Genomic DNA, 18,077 nt, shown 5'->3' with positions numbered 1-18,077 from the left:
CTTTCGTAGTCTTTGACTTGGGGAGATTTTGTCTTTATTGTCATTGACATCATTGTATCGTGCATTGTGTTTTGACAGCGGGGACAAATTAGGGAGGGCTCTTTGTGTTGTGTGGGTGTGACTGTCTCTGTGACTGGTGTATGCTGTCAGTCAAACACCGGGCGGGCTCAGTTGAATTATTATCGGGTTCTATAAGCGACTGGGGTGCCGTCACTAACAAATCTCCTAAGCCATAGCTGCGAATCCTACATCTTGCCAACGCCAGGTCCATTAGCGATGAAAAGGACAACCTGTAGCTACAATCAGTGGGAAACGGCTACATTCGGGATGGTTTTATCATGGCTCACTCTAAGGACACCCTATGCTAGCGCGCAGCTCGCCGCCCACTCTAAATTGCTTTCTTTCACCGAAAGGAGAAGCCCTCCAATTTAATTGTATTTGGGACAATGACAATAAAACCAGTCATTCAACTGCAATTAAGTGTTGTATGTTAGTTTTTGTAGCTCTACATTTGTTAATTTGTTACAGCCATTTTCTGTCAGTCAGTATTGACTTAATCTCAAGGTAAGTGAAGGCGCGGCGCTACTTTGTGGATTTTCACTTTTTGCGCGTGGTTCAGGTCCTAATTAAACAAATTTTGTTTCAAACATTTTTTAATCCGCACTATGTTTTGAAGAACGCTTTTTAGAGGGCAAATAGTTTAGACTAATGCTAATGATGATGCTGATACTTATGCCGTGTCTAGCATTAGTTAGAGCATTAGTGCAGAAAAATGGTAAATGGTCTGCATTTATATAGCACTTTTCAAGTCAATGAAGACCTCCTAAAGCGCTTTACAATGTGCTTCACATTTACCCATTCACACACACACTCACACACCAATAGCGGCCATGCAGCCATGCAAGGCGCTGACTTGCTTATTGGGGGCATTAGGGATTCAATGTCTTGCCCAAGGACACTTCGACATATAACACGGAGGAGCCGGGAATCAAACCTGCGATCGATTTCGGATTGCTGATTAATATTTTGTGTCTGCCCAAACCATCCTTCAAGAAGGATATGGCGTCAATGGTTTAGAGCCATTTATGTATTTTAAGCACATTAGCAAAGGGCCCTGGCAAATTTTTGTATCTTGAGCACAACCCGCAACCGTCACACGCATCAGAACCGCCTGAGCCGCTTAATCATGAAGAAGGCGGTAGGGGGCGGCTGCTCTTCTCCCAATGAGGGTGATAAAAGTGATGCATCGGCAGCATAAGAAAAGAATGCTGCTGATGACAAATGGGAGCAAACTGGGATTGAGAGAGAATTGGGATAATGGATGTAATCGTTGGCTGAGAGGGGAACTAATTATTCCTGGGAGTTGTGGTGCGAATGAGTAAGTGAGAGAGAGTGTGTGAGAGTGGAAGACAGTGTGAGAGAGAGTGGAAGAGAGAGAGAAATAGAGAGATTTGGCACCCATACAAACAAGAGTTGAACCAGGATGGAACAAAAATGTTAACAGTCGTCCAAATAACAAACGACCACATCAAAATAAATTGCAAAAAAAAGCAAATAAAAATGAAAAAAAAACAATTCCATGCACATAATAATCTGTGGTTTGCAATAATCTGTGGTCTGTGCAGCCCTTTGAGAATCTTTGTGATTAAGGGCTATACAAATAAACATGACTTGACTTGACTTGCTTGCTTAACCCCTTAACGTTCCTGTAACAGTCTAAAATCCTAGTCCAAGACGTACCCAAAGTAAATTGAACCGTTTGGAAAATATGGACAATTTTGGTCTATTTAGAAAGGAAAGACTGTGACGTTTTGTCCCAACCTGAAATAATTGCTGCAAGTGCTACTAAAATTGAGTAAATCGAGTTGGAACACACAGAAATTGAAGGTTTTTATTCTCGTCTGAATCTTTTTTGCAATTAAATGCAAATGAGTCGAGCATGGGCAAACAGGAGACAAAATAACTTAAATCCTGACTTGGTGTCTTTTAAAATTTTGTATTGTATTTTAGACATTTTTCTAAGGGTAGGGTTAGGCAATTTAGAAAGTGGCTATTTTTTTGCAACTTTGAAAGAGTTGTAAATGTTTGACTTCTCTTTTCTGAAGTCAATCAATGATTATGTACACTTAAGTGTAAAATGGTGCAAAAATGAATCATGAATTGCATTGTGTACGGTCATTTTCGGCTCTGAATAGAATATACAAAAATGGCATAAAATTAAGTTGGAATGTCAATGGTTAACTAATGTTTCGCTCATCATTTGATTTGGCTACTACTCGCTGAAGATATTCGGAACTACAGGAGGTGATCTCCGTTATATCAAAGAGGCCGTTTAGGTAAATGTTGTCTGTAGACCGTAGAATAAGACCTGCTATTGGTCGAAAATAGTGTCAATGAAAAGGTCAGAGTCTGTATTTAAAGAGGAGTTTTGGAGCAAAACGAATTACTGCAATTAAAGTCCAACAAAACAGATATGGTTTTAGGCGGATTCTTTTTTTTAATCTGTCTGCATTATCGTCTGATTTAGTGTAAATATTTTACATGGATGGATTCTATGAATTGTCCTAGATAAAAGGAGGCAATTTTTGCAAACATTCAACTAATTTGATGACAGCTACAAAACATAACTTGTAAGGCACGCCGGCTTTATAGTTTTCGGGTATCTTGTTTCAGACTGATTGTGATGACTCTGTATTGAATACATTTTGAAATGGTCATAATCTTGAATCCAAATCGTTAAAGCGTTCCAATGATATTGTGCATGACGTATTTCAGTGACTGGTGACAACGTACGGACACATATTTGTTTATCAAAAGTCCGGCGGGCCGTAGGAACTTTAAGGGGTTAAAATAAATGGCATACAATTATAAATATTTGACTTCTGATTGTAAATACTTTTATTAAATTCTGATAAAAAATGAATGCTTTGAAAAAAATCCAACAAGGTATAAGCAATTAAGTATAGCTGCTGAGGCTCTAAAAAGAAAATAAACCAACAAGTTTATTGTGCTTTAAAGGTGGGTTGCGTCGTTTAAGGTGTCCTTAAAAAGTTGCAAGTAGAACATATTCTCTATTAAGAATGTTTTAATAATGCCCAAATGAGTTCAAAGAGCCATTATAAAAACATTTAAAGCACCAGTCTGCTGTTTTCTTACTTTCAGCAAAACTGTTTGGGAAGTGCAACACGTTAAGAAGGAAAGGCCCCCCGTGAGGGGAGGGGGGATTGGAGAGTGACATCATGCTTGTCATCACAGTTTTTTGTTAGTGTAGCGTGAACATGGTAAAAGTAAGAAAAGGCCTGTTTCAAATAGTCCAAAAGCCAACCTAAACCCCCAAAAAGATCATATTTGCACGTCAATCATAATTAACCTGACTGAGGTTGCAATTCTGACTATAAGCCAGGAAATGGCGACAGAGAGTACGTTTTAAATTCCATGCAGAACCTTCAAGAGCCTGGCTTTGATTAAATAAATTGTTAGTAGCTCTGGCACTAAACAGTCATTCAGTCCCTTTTTTATAAAATTTTCAGCCAGCCCTGACAAAATTCCAAATTTCTTGATTAAAAAGCTAGCTGACTTTTTATGTGAACCATTATTTTACCTGTTCTCTAGATCTTTTGAGGATTCACAGCTGCCTGAGGACTGGCTCAGTGCTATTGTCATACCCATTTTTAAAGGGGGGAGCACAACAAGTGCAGCCAACTATAGACCAGTTAGCTTGACTAGCTGCGTCTGTAAAGTGTTTGAGAAAATTATCTCAGATGCCATAGGAAATTTATACAGGAGCACAATCTTTTTACGTTTAAGCAACATGGGTTTAGGTCCGGACATTCTACCATGACTAACTTGATAGCTCATTTGAATAATATTACCAGTATGTTTTTTGTTCACAATATGGCTGGTCATGTTGTTTACTTAGACTTTTGCAAGGCTTTTGATAAAGTGTCTCATAACAAGCTTTTACAAAAACTGAAATGCTATGGTATTAGTGGAAAACTGCTTGAATAACTGCATATTTGTCAAATCGTAAACAATGCGTAAAAATTGATGATGTTCTTTCAGCGTGGTTGGAAGTTTGTAGTGGGGTACCGCAGGGCTCAGTACTAGGACCATTATTATTTCTGTTTGTTGTGAACGACCTACCTGAGGCCATTCTAAGTAGTGACATCTCAATTTTTGCAGATGATGCTAAACTGTCGGCTTTCTTACCAAAAACCCAGGTTGCAGGAACAATTGATTCTCTCCAAAATGACATTAAATCAGTTTTTCTTTGGTCCGAACAGTGGCAACTGCAACTGTCATCTCATAAATGCTTAGCACAGTCGTTTTTTCATGGTTCTGTTCTGCTGTATAACATTAATGATCATGATTTGCATGTTGTTACTGGACATAAGGATTTGGGTGTCACTCTTACTTCAAACCTAAAGTTTATCACGCATATCGCCAAAATTACCAACAAAGCCAATAACATAGCATCAAACATTTACAGACACTTTTACAACAAGAACCCAGCATTCTTAGTTCGAATGTTTTGCGTTTATGTTAGACCCGGGTTAGAATATAATAGCGTTGTGTGGAACCCTTACTTACTCAAGGACATTAACCTACTGGAAGGAGTTCAACGACGGTATACGAAGCGGATACCTGGGATGCACAACTTGTCATATCCGGAAAGACTACAAAGACTGAACTTGGAATTTTTGGAGCTCCGCAGAATTCGATTTGATTTAATTTTTGTGTTCAAAGTACTACATGGAATGATCGATGTGCCTTTTGATCAATTTTTTGAGTTCTGTCGTGTTGATGGTTTACGTGGTCACAGATATAAGTTACAGGTGCCTAGACCTACCAGAAGCTTGCATGGAAACTATATTTCTTTCAGGATACCAAAAATTTGGAATTTTTTGCCTGACCGGGTTATTAGTGCAAATACGGTGCAAACCTTTAAGCAAAGATTGGCAGAAATAGATCTGTCAAATTTCCTTAGGGGAGGGGGCGTAAGGTGACCATATTTAGCCATGCTCACTCTCAGCATTAGTTTTTTCTTTGTGTCATGTTTTGATTAATGTATCCAACAATACCTTCAATAAACAAACATTTCATACTAGTGACAAGAAAACGGGAGTATGAGGGAATTGATAATGATTATGGTGGTTAATGCAACAAACAAGTCACACTTGGATATTTGCCAAAGAAATAAAATAAAAATAAGAGAACATTAAACTCTCGCCGTACACAACTTTGGACTTTAGGGATGGAGAAAATAAATGTCACATAAGTTGTGTGTTTACAAATGAAAAATACTCAACTGTAGTTAGGTCTGTAGGGTTAGCATGTAAACGTTAGCCAAAGTCTAGCTAGTGGCTAGCAAAAACGTGAAAGCAGATGGACACACGAACCTTTGAGAAAATGCAAAAGCTTGCCAGAGCTCCTATTTCGACCACTATCTTTTTTCAGAGTGAAAGGCAGCTTCACACTACTCGCCTCACCTTTGAAGTGACTTCACAACATTGTTATTTCCTAAGCCTTTTTACTGTTTTATTATTTTTTTTGTGGTTGAAAAAGAAAATGCACTTTTAGTCATTTATGGCACATTCATTTTAGTTGCTGAAAATGTGATGCAACTCTTACTCCAGCGGTCACAAGGTAGCTCCCTAAGGGCACCTAAGTAGCCCACAGACTGGTTTTGACGATAGCTCACCATGGATGGGTCACAATGATTTTCTAGGAAATTTGATTTCTAACCGGCATGAAAAAAATCATTGACATGATCAGTGTCTTTAAAAACAATGTTTTAGTGCTATTTTAACTCTTCGTCTAATAATTACAACCTGGTAATAACATAATAACAACATAGCTCTTTAACTCTACCCGGCAGAGTAAAAGCCCACAGTAAACCACACCACCTACATTGCATATTACCGAATCTTATTGCAATATGTATTCTGTGTAGCACTATTTAGTTATTCTATATAACACGCTACAGTGGGCATTTGCACGTCACACTGGGTATTTGTACTGTATTCTTTTTGCTTTATTATTGTATTGTTCTCAGCTCAGGGATGCTGCTGGAAATGTGAATTTCCCTTCGGGGATGAATAAAGTATCTATCTATCTATCTAGTAATAATATGAGTTTTTTTTTTTTTTAAGACATTTTTTTAAACTGGTAGCCCTTCGTGCTAATTACTAACAAAAGTAGCTATTATGTTCAAAAAGGGTTGTTGAGCACGGATTTATACAAACACGATCGACCAGCACGGCGCAGTGGGTAGCGCGTGTGCGGCACAGTTCTGAGGCCATGGGAACCTCCTGCGTGGGTTCAAATCCAGCTACCGGCCTTCCTGTGCGGAGTTTGTATGTTCTCCCCGTGCTTGCTTGGGTTTCCTCCGGGCACTCCGGTTTCTTCTCACATTCCAAAGACATGCATTTCAGGTGAATTGGCTGGTCCAAATTGTCCCTGGGTGTGAATGAGCGAGCGAGTTGTCTGTCCCTGTGTGCCCTGCGATTGGCTGGCAACCAGTTCAGGGTGTCCCCTGCCCACTGCCCGATGATAGTTGGGATGGGCTCCAGCACCCCCGCGACCCTACTGAGGATAAGCGTCGCAGCTAATGAGATGACGATCGACCATTTTGTAAAATTAATGTGCTAAGAAATGAAAGCCAACCCAATCAAAGCACAGCATATAAAATTGGGTTTGTGACATTGTTTTTTTTACATTTCTAACTTCAGTTCAAAACCTCTTCAAGAGCGAGCGACTCTGCGAAAAGTTTAGAAGGATTCATTTTTTCGCTCCGGGTGACTTCACGGTCTCCCCTTTCATGACGTTCATTTGTTCTCTCTTTTCTACCTCGATTGTTCATCGATCATTTTTCGCGCGTAACACTCAGCGTCTCTTAATGGTTTACATAATTTCCTGTCTTCACGCCGTTGTCATTTGCAAATGTTTTTATTCTTTCGGTCGTCTGCATTGTCTATTTGTCTTCCAAATTAAAGAGGTGGATTTGGTGTAATCTGTTTTTTTTCTGTGGCTATGTTTATATGCAGAGAATAATCCGACTGGGTTTAGAGGTCGAATTTTTGCAGCACTTCGAGTGAATTTTTTACATGATTGGAGCTACGAAAACAATTTTTTATACATGGTGTTTGCAAGTACTGTAATCTTTCGCTAATTAGTGCTTCATACTTCGCTGTCTCAGTACATCGCGGGTTGAAATATAATTTGCAATACAGTATCTTCAATAGCGTACTGCTGCGAGGGGGAACCAGCAGAGCAGAATTTTGCCAGTCCTGCTGGCTCTTTCTTGCCGTTCTATCCACTAAAAAGTGAAATACAATTGTGCGGCTGCAATCCATCATCCCCAATTATTTATTACTGCGAGCAAGGACTAGCACAGTGGACTTTAGTCAGGCCTGGAGGTAATTTTTTTTTCAGCTTGAGATGAACTGGTCTCATGCAGTTGCGATCCATTAACCCAAATATTATTGTTCTAATAGAAGGCACTCTTGTCACGAGGCGCATGTGTGCGCAATTGCGCACTGTCCAGAACTTTTCAGTGAACAATAAAAACTATCGAGCATATAGAATTCTGGGCAAATATGGCCAGGATTACAGTGCATGTGAGTAAAAACCACATGGGTACCCCCTGCGGTGTGTTTTAAGCGCGGTGTCTTTAAGTCTATATCAGCACAAAATTGAGTACAGACTCTCACCTACTTAAGAACATTCGAGTTACGAACAACGGTACATACAAAAATTTTTGGGGGGATGTCGAAAAATATCCGGACATTACTGCAAGTTACATTTTATATTTTGTGAACCTTTAATCGAGTAGAGGACAGTGCTGTAGTGCTTATTTGCTTATATAAATCTTAAACATACATTCCATACAAAATATAGCACTGGAGCAACTCACGAACAAATTTAACTTACGAACGAACGTCCGGGAACCAGTCTCATTTTTAAGTAGGGCAGCGTCTAAACAAAAGTAAGCGCGCATCTGATACTGAGTTCTTGCGCCAGGGAGAGGGGGAGTGGGACAAGAGAGGTGGTGGGAAGAAATGGAGGAAATTTAGGTGAAGCCAGATCTTTTATATTATTATTGTTATTATTATTGTTATTATTCTTACTATTATTGTATTATTCTTTATCACCAAGAAATTAAAATGTAAAGAGACGAGTGTGTTTTACTTTAATTATAGCTTGCACAGTAAGACTCTGTGACCTTACTTACCAACGTCACTATGTCAATGTCGCGCAAATATCCGTCTCTTTTAAGAGAACGGACTCTTTCGTCTTAGCTCCGAAAAAGCTCTTCAGTTTGTGTTTGTTGCTTTAATCCATATATTGCCAATTGTGATGTAGCATTGTGCAAAAGATTTATAAAAGGGAGAAAATAAAGAAAAAAAGAAGTCAAACATTTTTTTAAAAAAACAAAAGGAAAAATAAAATCCTGGAAAAAAAAGCAAAAACAAGGGAAAAAAAGAAACGAAATAACAAAAATAAAAAGAAGTAAAAAAGCAGGAAAAGACAATTAAGAAAAAAAAAAGTTTAGGCGGTCTTGTTGATTGCTTGATTTAAATAATTTGCAAATATATCAAGTCATTCTTTTTGGCAACATTGCACTTCCTCTGTACTGTGCTCTATCGTAAAACCAACTAAATAAATTCACAAAATGTTAGTATTATGTTGTTAAAGATAATTATTTTTAATATGGAAAGATCATGTAAAGGTGGTAGGCTGTGCAACCTTTCAATAGTACATTAGGCAATTATTAAATGTTAAAAAGTAATTTAGCATTTCTGTAAATTCAGCAAAATGTAACTTAATTTCATCTCAGGTTTTGGACATGTTGGATAACGATTTGGTTGCCACACGCACAATTGATGTTCCAAGCGATGCTCACAGACTGTGTGTGAACACTCAGATGTGTGGAAGCTTAGAGGGAACGTTGGAGGCGTGCCATTCTGGCCCAGCTAAAATGTAATTCTCCGTGATCGGCCATCGACTTTTGCAGAGAGAAGGGACGTCAGAGCGCATTTTTTTGTTCGGTTCCAGCCGCTGAGGGATGCCATTGTGGCCCGCCTAAAATAAATGGCACTGTTTTCGCCACGATCCATTATCCCGTGTTGACTATTGCTGAGAGCAAGAACCAAGAGAGCAGATTTCTGTCATGCGTGGCGGCTTTTTTTCACTGCAAAAATGCACATCAACTATGTGTCGCTATCCATTATCCACAGTCAACTAATGCTGCAAACAGCTGGTGGAGCACATGCTAAAAAATGGGACCGGCGCTACTTCACAGATTTTACATATCACGGGAGGATCCAGTCTCCATTAAGCACCATAGACGAGGTATTACAGTGTAATTACACAGAAACACGTTGGTTTAAATGGTGCTTCCCACCACCAGGAGATTCACACCTACTCAAACCTGCCCATGACAGAACTATCTTTACAGGTGCTAGCTATGATAACAGCTGTCGTGGTTCCACACCCATCCCCACTCCCACCCCCAAAATGAAACCGTTAAAAAAATGGTAACAATAAATGTCACACAAAAAAAGAATACAGATATTGACACCCGTGGTGTATAGCAGAAACGATACAAAAAAAAACAACAAAAGTTCTAACAACTTTATTTTAAACACCTTTCACAGACTATTAAAAATGCATGCCTTTAGGTATTTCTAGGTTTGATAACATGTAATTGTTAATTTTATTTGGGTTGACAAAAACTTTAATTTGGAGCAGTAATGAGCAGAAATGATTCTGTCTGGCCAAACTGATATGTTTAACATTGTTCTAAAACCACATTTTGGGTTGGCTTGGTTAGGTACATCTTGGGGACAAAAACCTTTTAATGTGTTACGATGGGAAAATATGGTGCATTGTAATAAACGAATTAAATAAGATTGACACATAAACAACCCAACACGGCAGCACAGCGGCGCAGTGGTTAGCGCGTGTGCGGCACAGTTCTAAGTTCTTGGGAACCTCCTGTGTGGGTTCAAATCCAGCTACCAGACTTACCGTGCGGAGTTTGTATGTTCTCCCCGTGCTTGCGTGGGTTTCCTCCGGGCACTCCGGTTTCCTCCCACATTCCAAAGACATGCATTTCAGGTGGATTGACTGGTCCAAATTGTCCCTAGGTGTGAATGAGCGAGCGAGTTGTCTATCCTTGTGTGCCCTGCGATTGGCTGGCAACCAGTTCAGGGTGTCCCCTGCCCACTGCCTGATGTTTGCTGGGATGGGCTCCAGAAACCCATGCGACCCTACTGATGATAAGCGGTGCAGCTAATGAGATGAGATGAGACAACCCAACACATCAAAAATTGGTGTTTTCTTCTACATTGAACGTAGGGTCATCTTGTGCGTCAAAAACTATCATTGTTGTTTTCTTGCCAAACCTAGGTTTAGCATATATTTTCTGTAAAGTTAAGGTACGTACCGATACTGAGGAAGTCGCACTTGATGGCGATAGTTGTGAGGAGGAAGTTGAAGACGATCTACCGTGAATTTCACATTTGCGGGATGCTTCTTTTTCACAGGTATGTTTGATACATTGCGAGCGTGATCCTACTATCGTGTTGGTACCTTTCAAAGGCACGGTTTGGGATGAAAGTTATATTATTATTATTAAAGCTTTGAAAACTCTCTTGGTGTACAGTCTTTCTTCGTAAATATGTGTAACCATGTATAATATGTATTTGCAACTGTATATTTTTGTAATGTATTTTTTTTAGAGATTTATTCTGTTATGTGTTCTACGGACGAATCAAAAATAAGGGGCGCAGCAAACGCGGGCTGATGGGAAATGTGGTAAAGCTGAGTTACCGGTCTCTCAGGAAGCGTCCTTTTATGATTCAGATCCTACCTCTCAGATAGGACACACTGTGTTAAATATGGCGAAATGACATCTGAGCCCTTTAATGTTACCTGTGGTGTTTCGCAGGGTTCAGTGCTTGGCCCCCTTCTCTTCAGCATTTATATGCTTCCATTAGGTGATATTATTCGCAAGTATAATATCAGTTTCCATTGCTACGCAGATGACACTCAACTATATCTCCCGATGGAGGAATCTGCCACACTAAACTGTGGAAATTTGGAAGCCTGCCTCACTGAGATAAAAGAGTGGATGTCACTCAACTTCTTGCGTCTTAACTCTGAAAAGACTGAAATGTTAGTTATTGGTCCATCTAAGTCCCGCGACTTATTCTCTAAAACTGCTGTGAACATTGACAAATGCCACATCACACAGAGCGACTCAGTTAAAAATTTAGGTGTCATATTTGACCCCGATCTGTCCTTTCAAACACATGTGAAGAAAATTACTAGAACCGCTTTCTTCCATCTTCGTAACATACCTCCCGTCTCGATTACTGTAATGCACTACTCTCTGGTCTTTCGATGACCAAACTCAAGAGTCTTCAGCTGGTACAAAATGCTGCAGCGAGGCTTTTAACTAGGACAAAAAAGTCCGATCACATCACCCCAATTTTGGCTAACCTGCATTGGCTCCCTTTTAGCCTAATATGCGATTTTAAGGTTCTCTTATTATTATACAAAATCATGCATTTACTTTCCCCCTCTTATCTTTCAGATCTGATTTCCCCCTATGTCCCGGCCCGAAGCCTTCGTTCTGAGAGCGCCGGTCTTCTGGTGATCCCAGAGCCAAGAAGTTTTCTGCTGGTTCGAGAGCGTTCTCCATCCGGGCACCGGTGTTATGGAACGCTCTTCCCCCTGAGATCCGAACTGCAACCTCAGTGGAAATGTTTAAATCTAAGCTTAAAACTCACTTCTACTCTATAGCATATGAATAACCTAAACTTCTTATATGTAATAACCTGTGAAGCCCCTTGAGACTATTTGTGATTAAGGGCTATACAAATAAAAATGACTTCACTTGACTTGACCGGTAGATCTGTCTGTTGTCGCAGCGGACAATAGTGGATATATATTTTTCCCACCCTTAACTTTGGAAATATACATTTTGTTTCCTTGGATTACTTTCAACGGGACCCCGACTTTACAAGTCTGCATCATACCTTAATTACGGGTATCATTTTCTACACGTGATGCCAACTGTGGATCTGGATTTGAAAAATATCCAGAAGACAAAATTGTCGGTTTCATGGCTTGGCATGGGTTAAACTTGTGACTATGTCACAAGCTTTGTTGCGGGCGGCCGTGGCCTATACATGGGTGCGGCTTGTGTATGAAAAAAAGTGTCAAATCACCTGAAAAGGAGTGGGTGCGGCTTATAATCAGGTGCGCTCTATAGTCCGGAATTTACGGTACTTATTTTATACAAATAAATCTTGGACTCCTCTGTCACCTTCGAGGATTTGTACTGTGAAATCACAATGTTTTCAAGCACGAGTCTTAATGACTTATATGAGACAAATAGACTGATATTCAATTGACCATTCTTTTTCTTTAAACTAAATTACCATGTTGGAATTTCTCTAAATGTTGCAACTGGTTGGCATATTTCTACCATGTTCCTTTCATGTTTTGCTAAAACAAAACAGTTGTGCGAGTAGCACATTTCTGACAATTTCCTTTTCATGTTTGATGAAAAGAAAAACTTTTAGGAAATGTATCTACTTAATTTAAATAGCATAATTTAAAAAGGTTTTTGAAATTGTGTATTGTTCAACAGTAGGCAATAAGACATTGTCATTCGCTGAGCTAGCAGCCATGTCCACAATACTAGCATTAACAAGAGTAGTTAAGGTCTGTACAATATGCATTAGCTGTTAATTCATTTAACATTACCTGCAAAAGTCTAGTAATGGATAAAATGAAGCTCGCCACAGAAATGATGCTAGTGGCTGTGTAAGGAAATATAAATCTAGGCTAGGTACTGCTGGAGCATAATTATTTTGGCCCAAGACCTTTATGCTCACAGCGAAGTGACTAAGAGCACTATAGTCTCTAAATATTGTATTTTCATATTTCTTAAGGTGTATGGAAGTCTAAAAAGCCACCTAGTTGTATATTCCTTACACAAAAAGAAGAACAAATGCCTTTCCTGTTAGTGATCTAAGACACTTTTTGGCTCATATCAAAAAAGCCTTTCATGATGTTAGGTTGCTTTTATTGGTGAGGGCAACTTTGCTCCAGGAACGGAACTATATTTAGTAACTGGCGCCTTTCTTACAGTTAGTCCTCCTTCTCCTACTCATGTTTTTCCTTGTTCTTGGCAGCGACAATGACTGAGAAGGGGGGCACATGGGGATTTGGAATACTTACTGAACGTAGAGATTATTTTCTTTATCACACAACTCCAAATCAACAACAGGGAGTGGTTTGGTGAGAGGGAGACCTTGAGCTTCAAGGGATCTAGCTCTTCCCATGGATGAAACTGCATGACGGCTGACTCACAGCTGCGGCCCCATATGGACCTACAGTCTCTGTCCTGCTACATGAATAAACCCGCGGTTGATTTGATGAGACGAATCCAGTGACCACTGACTCGCCATACGATGGAAATTTTGAAATGAAATAACAGGAATCAGATTGTGACTGGTGACCATGAGGGCCAATGTGCAAACGTTTTAGGTAACTCAGAGAATTGCTTTGTGATAAATATTCTTACACATGGGATGTTACTGTGTGGGCATTATATGTCGTGGTGTTGCGTCAAAATGGTCCTTTATGAATGTGCATTTTGCAAAGGATGCACAGTAATTGTGGCACGGTAACTGCCAAATATGATGTCTTGCTAATCCAGGTGTGGGTAATCTGCGGCCCACTAAGCTTTTTAATATAGTCTGCCCAACTAAAATGTTATTACAACTATAACAATTTTTTTTTGTTTGTGGATTTGGTGCCCTTTTGTCTCAGTATCCCAAGAGCATGGGTCGGGAACCTTGTGACTCAAAGAGCCTAGAATTCCAAGTATTTTGATTTTTTTTTCAGTGAGAGCCACACCATATACAGGTATTATAAGACAACATGAAACAAAACAGCTAAAACCTTTGTTCTCAGAGACAAAAGCTAATTCTTCATTGCATTTTATTTTTACAGTGTGATGTTTGCCCACCCGTGCATGTGTTACTTTTCTGTACTAGACATTCACAAAGTGCACTGTACATATTTCAATGTTGGTACTCATTCAGCGAATCATCCCTGCCATAAATTTGCTTCATGCGCGTTGCTATGAGCCTTAACTGGCTAAATGTTACATTTGCCTGATATAGCATTTGCGATATACTAATGTAAACAGCTAATATAATTCCACTCGATAAGAATGATTGTTTTTTTGTGTGCTTTTCAGTATTGGAGCACTATGTTTAGAAGAAACATATTTTCACATAATAAACACAATTATAATCATACATATGCACTCCGTCTGCAGTATCCATTTGTCAGTATTATGAAGCTTCTAACAATATCTGTTTTGTTTAATACTACTTATAAGTTAGTATAGATAAAGTAGGAGTTGATCAATTGATAAATGAAATCTTTAGTCTCGAAAACATTACATGTATGAAACTGTAAATAAATATAAAGACACATAATAGTTTGGTTCTGTGTTTTTATTTTTACAAAAAATATAGCATGTAGTTGAAAATTAAGTGATCTATCGTCATGTCTTTAGAAGTCTGATTTTATCAGTTGTCGTTATCAGTGGAAACACAGTTAAGTTTTGGCACTACAATGAAACCGAAAACTGCCCGATGAAAAAATATATTTCTATTGGGGACCCCCATGAAGGGACACCAGGCACTAAATTGGCAGTAAAACAACATATATTTTTTATTTCTAGTATCTTTTATCAATTGAAATTTCATTACATACTCATATTTCCTCTTTTTTGTTTTTGTTCTGTTGATTAAAAAAAATATTAAAATGAAGAAAATTATATACAAGATTTTTACTTTATTTGATATATTCAATTATTTCTTGAAATGCAATCTTAAATCGCTTCATAAGGTTCCCAGTTCGTTCTTTTGACTATAATTGCGCACTGTTGTTCGTTGTTTTGGCTAATATGTACCGTTTACAGCATTGTCACTATTGGCCAATGTTACTTTTCTCTTAATTCCACACCCTTCAGGGCAGATCTGCTTTTGTATCCTAAGGGATTTAATCAAACGAAAAGACACAGGGAAGGGCTTTTAAAACAGGTTCGAATTTTTTATCAGAGGTTTGGATCGCCCTTGTTCTTCTGCATTCAAAATACATTTATGTCTTCAATCCTTAATTTGTGTGTTTACAAAATTATAAAGTTATTAATACTGAAGAACTTCATGAGTAGATATTTGGTATACAAAAGAAAGACAAAATAAATCTGCTGAATTTTAGTTACTAGGCTGATCACTGGAAGAAAATAAATACACTAAACAAAGGCAGTCTTTTTTTACAAAGCTAAAATTGTGAAATTTCCTGCAGCACCTTGTTGTAAAATACTGATCTCGTCTACCTATTTGGTGCCCAACTTCACCAAGTGAAAAAGCTCCATTTACGTGATGTGGTGGCTTCATTAAGCAGAAAAGAAGCGACGGCTAAGTGAGAACTATAGCGCACCTCTAACTGGTTCTCGTCGAAGCTCATAAAACTAAAATGGCTGTCTGCGGAAATGAAAACAGCCTGATTGGATTTCTCCCGATTAATCCCAAGAGAAGACTCCAAGGCTCCTAACTGCCTGAAATTCAAACACAGACACGCAAAAGACCGGCAATTACCACACGTGGTTATAATGAAAATGGCTGCGAGTTCTCCGCGCCATAAAGCAAGGCAGAACGGAATTCCGACAAAAGATAAAAACACCATTTAGCCTCTCGGAGACAAAAGCTGCCGGGCAGCAATACATCGCTCATTATTGCAGAGCACTGAAAAAGATCTACAGCAGATGAATTATTCGTCTTGCCCACTTGCCATTTTGGCCTTTTAACTAAGAGTTGAATTTGATATTTTTTTCAATGCCATTTAATACTTCCTTTAAAGCCTTGTAGTCTTCTTTAACGGCGGGACTAATGGAGTGAAAATCATTCCGTTCTTCTGCTGTTTAAAATCTGCTGAATATATTCAATTTAATTGACTCCATGCACCTCTTTTGCTTTATCTCTCAGAGTCTTACTTCTTAGTATTTGTCCCAATGGCGTTTGGAGTCAAAAAGGCATGCAATTAAACCCCGGGATATGGAAACCCCGCTTATGACATATATGACAATCTACAACAAATAATTTTGTGTGCCCCAAAACATTGAATATTCAAACTTGCTGTTGGTGCGTATGACAAGTTACGTCTCAAGATGCCTGACTGCTATTTGTTCTACATCACATAACATGCCGATTCTGCTATTGGTTTTCATCACTGCATCAGGGAAATGCTGATGTGCTATTGGCTGAATAACCTCCCATAATGCTTATGTGTCTCAATTCAGTTCAGAAACTTGTGTGCTTCATAAAGATATAGCGTGTCCGCGATAAAATGCCATTTTTTATACTTTCATTATCTGCTATGGGTTGCAGTGATGCTACAGGAAGAAGCAATAACATGGACAAACAGCTCGCGATTACTAAGAAATATTAAGAAGACACCCAAATCGCTAGCCTTGCTAAATTGTATGCGCGTAACACATCAAAAGTAAAATAATAAAAAAACATTCAAAATGTAGTTGTATAAGCACTTTTCAGGCATACAAATACACCACAAAAGACTGAATAAAAACATTAAATTTATAATTAAAAAATAAAAACCTATTTTTTCCCCACACCCAACAATGCACATACACAGACACACACAATAGGTAAAAACAAAATAAAAAACAAAAAATGAATAAATAATTTACATTATGGCAAGGCACAAACCAACCATGCAAGAAAAGATTGATTGTATAGATTTATATCCACATCTATACATCAATTACACTTAGTGATCCCCATTGCAGAATGGATTAATGTCGTAGTCCGGGGGTGTACTGTACAATGTTTTGATCTAAGTCATCTAGAGGATGCGGAATATTACAAAGGATTCTTGGAGAAACTACAAATAAAGGACATCGCCTTGGGCACAGAAAACTTGAATGAAAGGATCTTGTTTGCATTTGTGTCAGTGGAAGAAATACTGTCGAGTTTGTAATTAGATAGATAGATAGATAGATAGATAGATACTTTATTCATCCCCGAAGGGAAATTCACTTTTCCAGCAGCATCCCTAAGCTGAGAACAATCGAAAATAACTGAGAACAATCGAAAATAACACGGGAGCTGCTGGAGTGGCTGCCATTCGTGACGGCGCCGGAGAAACGATTCAATTTGAATCATGTACAAACAAACAAACAATTGAATCATGTACAAGAAACGATTCAATCTGAATCATGTACAAACAAACAAACAATTGAATCATGTACAACAAACAAACAAAATATTTATGTTTCAATAAGTGGAGTGTTAATAAAATGGGGGGAAAATAATTTCTGATACTGATATAACCAGGTAAAACTAATTTTAAGTTACCTGTCCAAATGAATGTTGTGCCATCTCACCTTTCCCACTCTCTCTGCTCGCTCCTGAAACTTTATCAAATAGTCCAAAATTTTACCTCATCTTCTCCGCTCACCTCGTCGTCCTCTTCTCCTTCCACTTCGCACTACAGAGACTTTTTAGCTGAGCCGTCTCTTATTATTACACCATCCCCTTATCTAAAACCTACATAAGGGCAAGGAAAAACTCAAAACCTCAGGTTTGTGTGTTTTTTTCTCTTTAACTCCTTTCTTTTCTTTTTTTCTTTCTTATTCCCTACTTTTGTTGTATTTCCGTTTTCCTTTTTGCCTTTATATGATTCCTCAAAAATAAATCTTTTTCCTCTTTTTTTGTCTTCCTTTGAGACAGGCTGTGTAAAAATTTGAAAGAGAAGGGTTTTTTTGTTGTTTACTTTTAGTCTCTGTGGTATTTAAGTCTACTTTGACTCATTTTTGGTTGCACTACATATTAGATCAACATCTACTGTGGTGATTTTCAACCACTGTGCCACGACACAGTAGTGTGCCGTGATTGCCAGTTTATGAAATAATTTGTTCCTTTCTTTGTTCATTTTTCATCCTTAATCAATCATCACTATTG

At 38.5% G+C, this 18,077-nt stretch overlaps 1 protein-coding gene across 1 annotated transcript in view; it reads right to left on the bottom strand.

Annotated features, from left to right (window-relative positions):
* The window catches only part of ptgfrnb (prostaglandin F2 receptor inhibitor b), an 81,946-nt gene that overhangs the window by 8,692 nt on the left and 55,177 nt on the right, over positions 1-18,077 (bottom strand). The window lies entirely within an intron of this gene.

Source organism: Urocampus carinirostris, chromosome 3 (assembly GCF_059441175.1).
Source record: "Urocampus carinirostris isolate Australia breed hairy pipefish chromosome 3, RoL_Ucar_1.0, whole genome shotgun sequence".
Classification (NCBI taxonomy): Eukaryota; Metazoa; Chordata; class Actinopteri; order Syngnathiformes; family Syngnathidae; genus Urocampus; species Urocampus carinirostris.
Note: the sequence above shows the minus strand (reverse complement) of the source record. Positions and strands in the feature narration are given on the sequence as shown.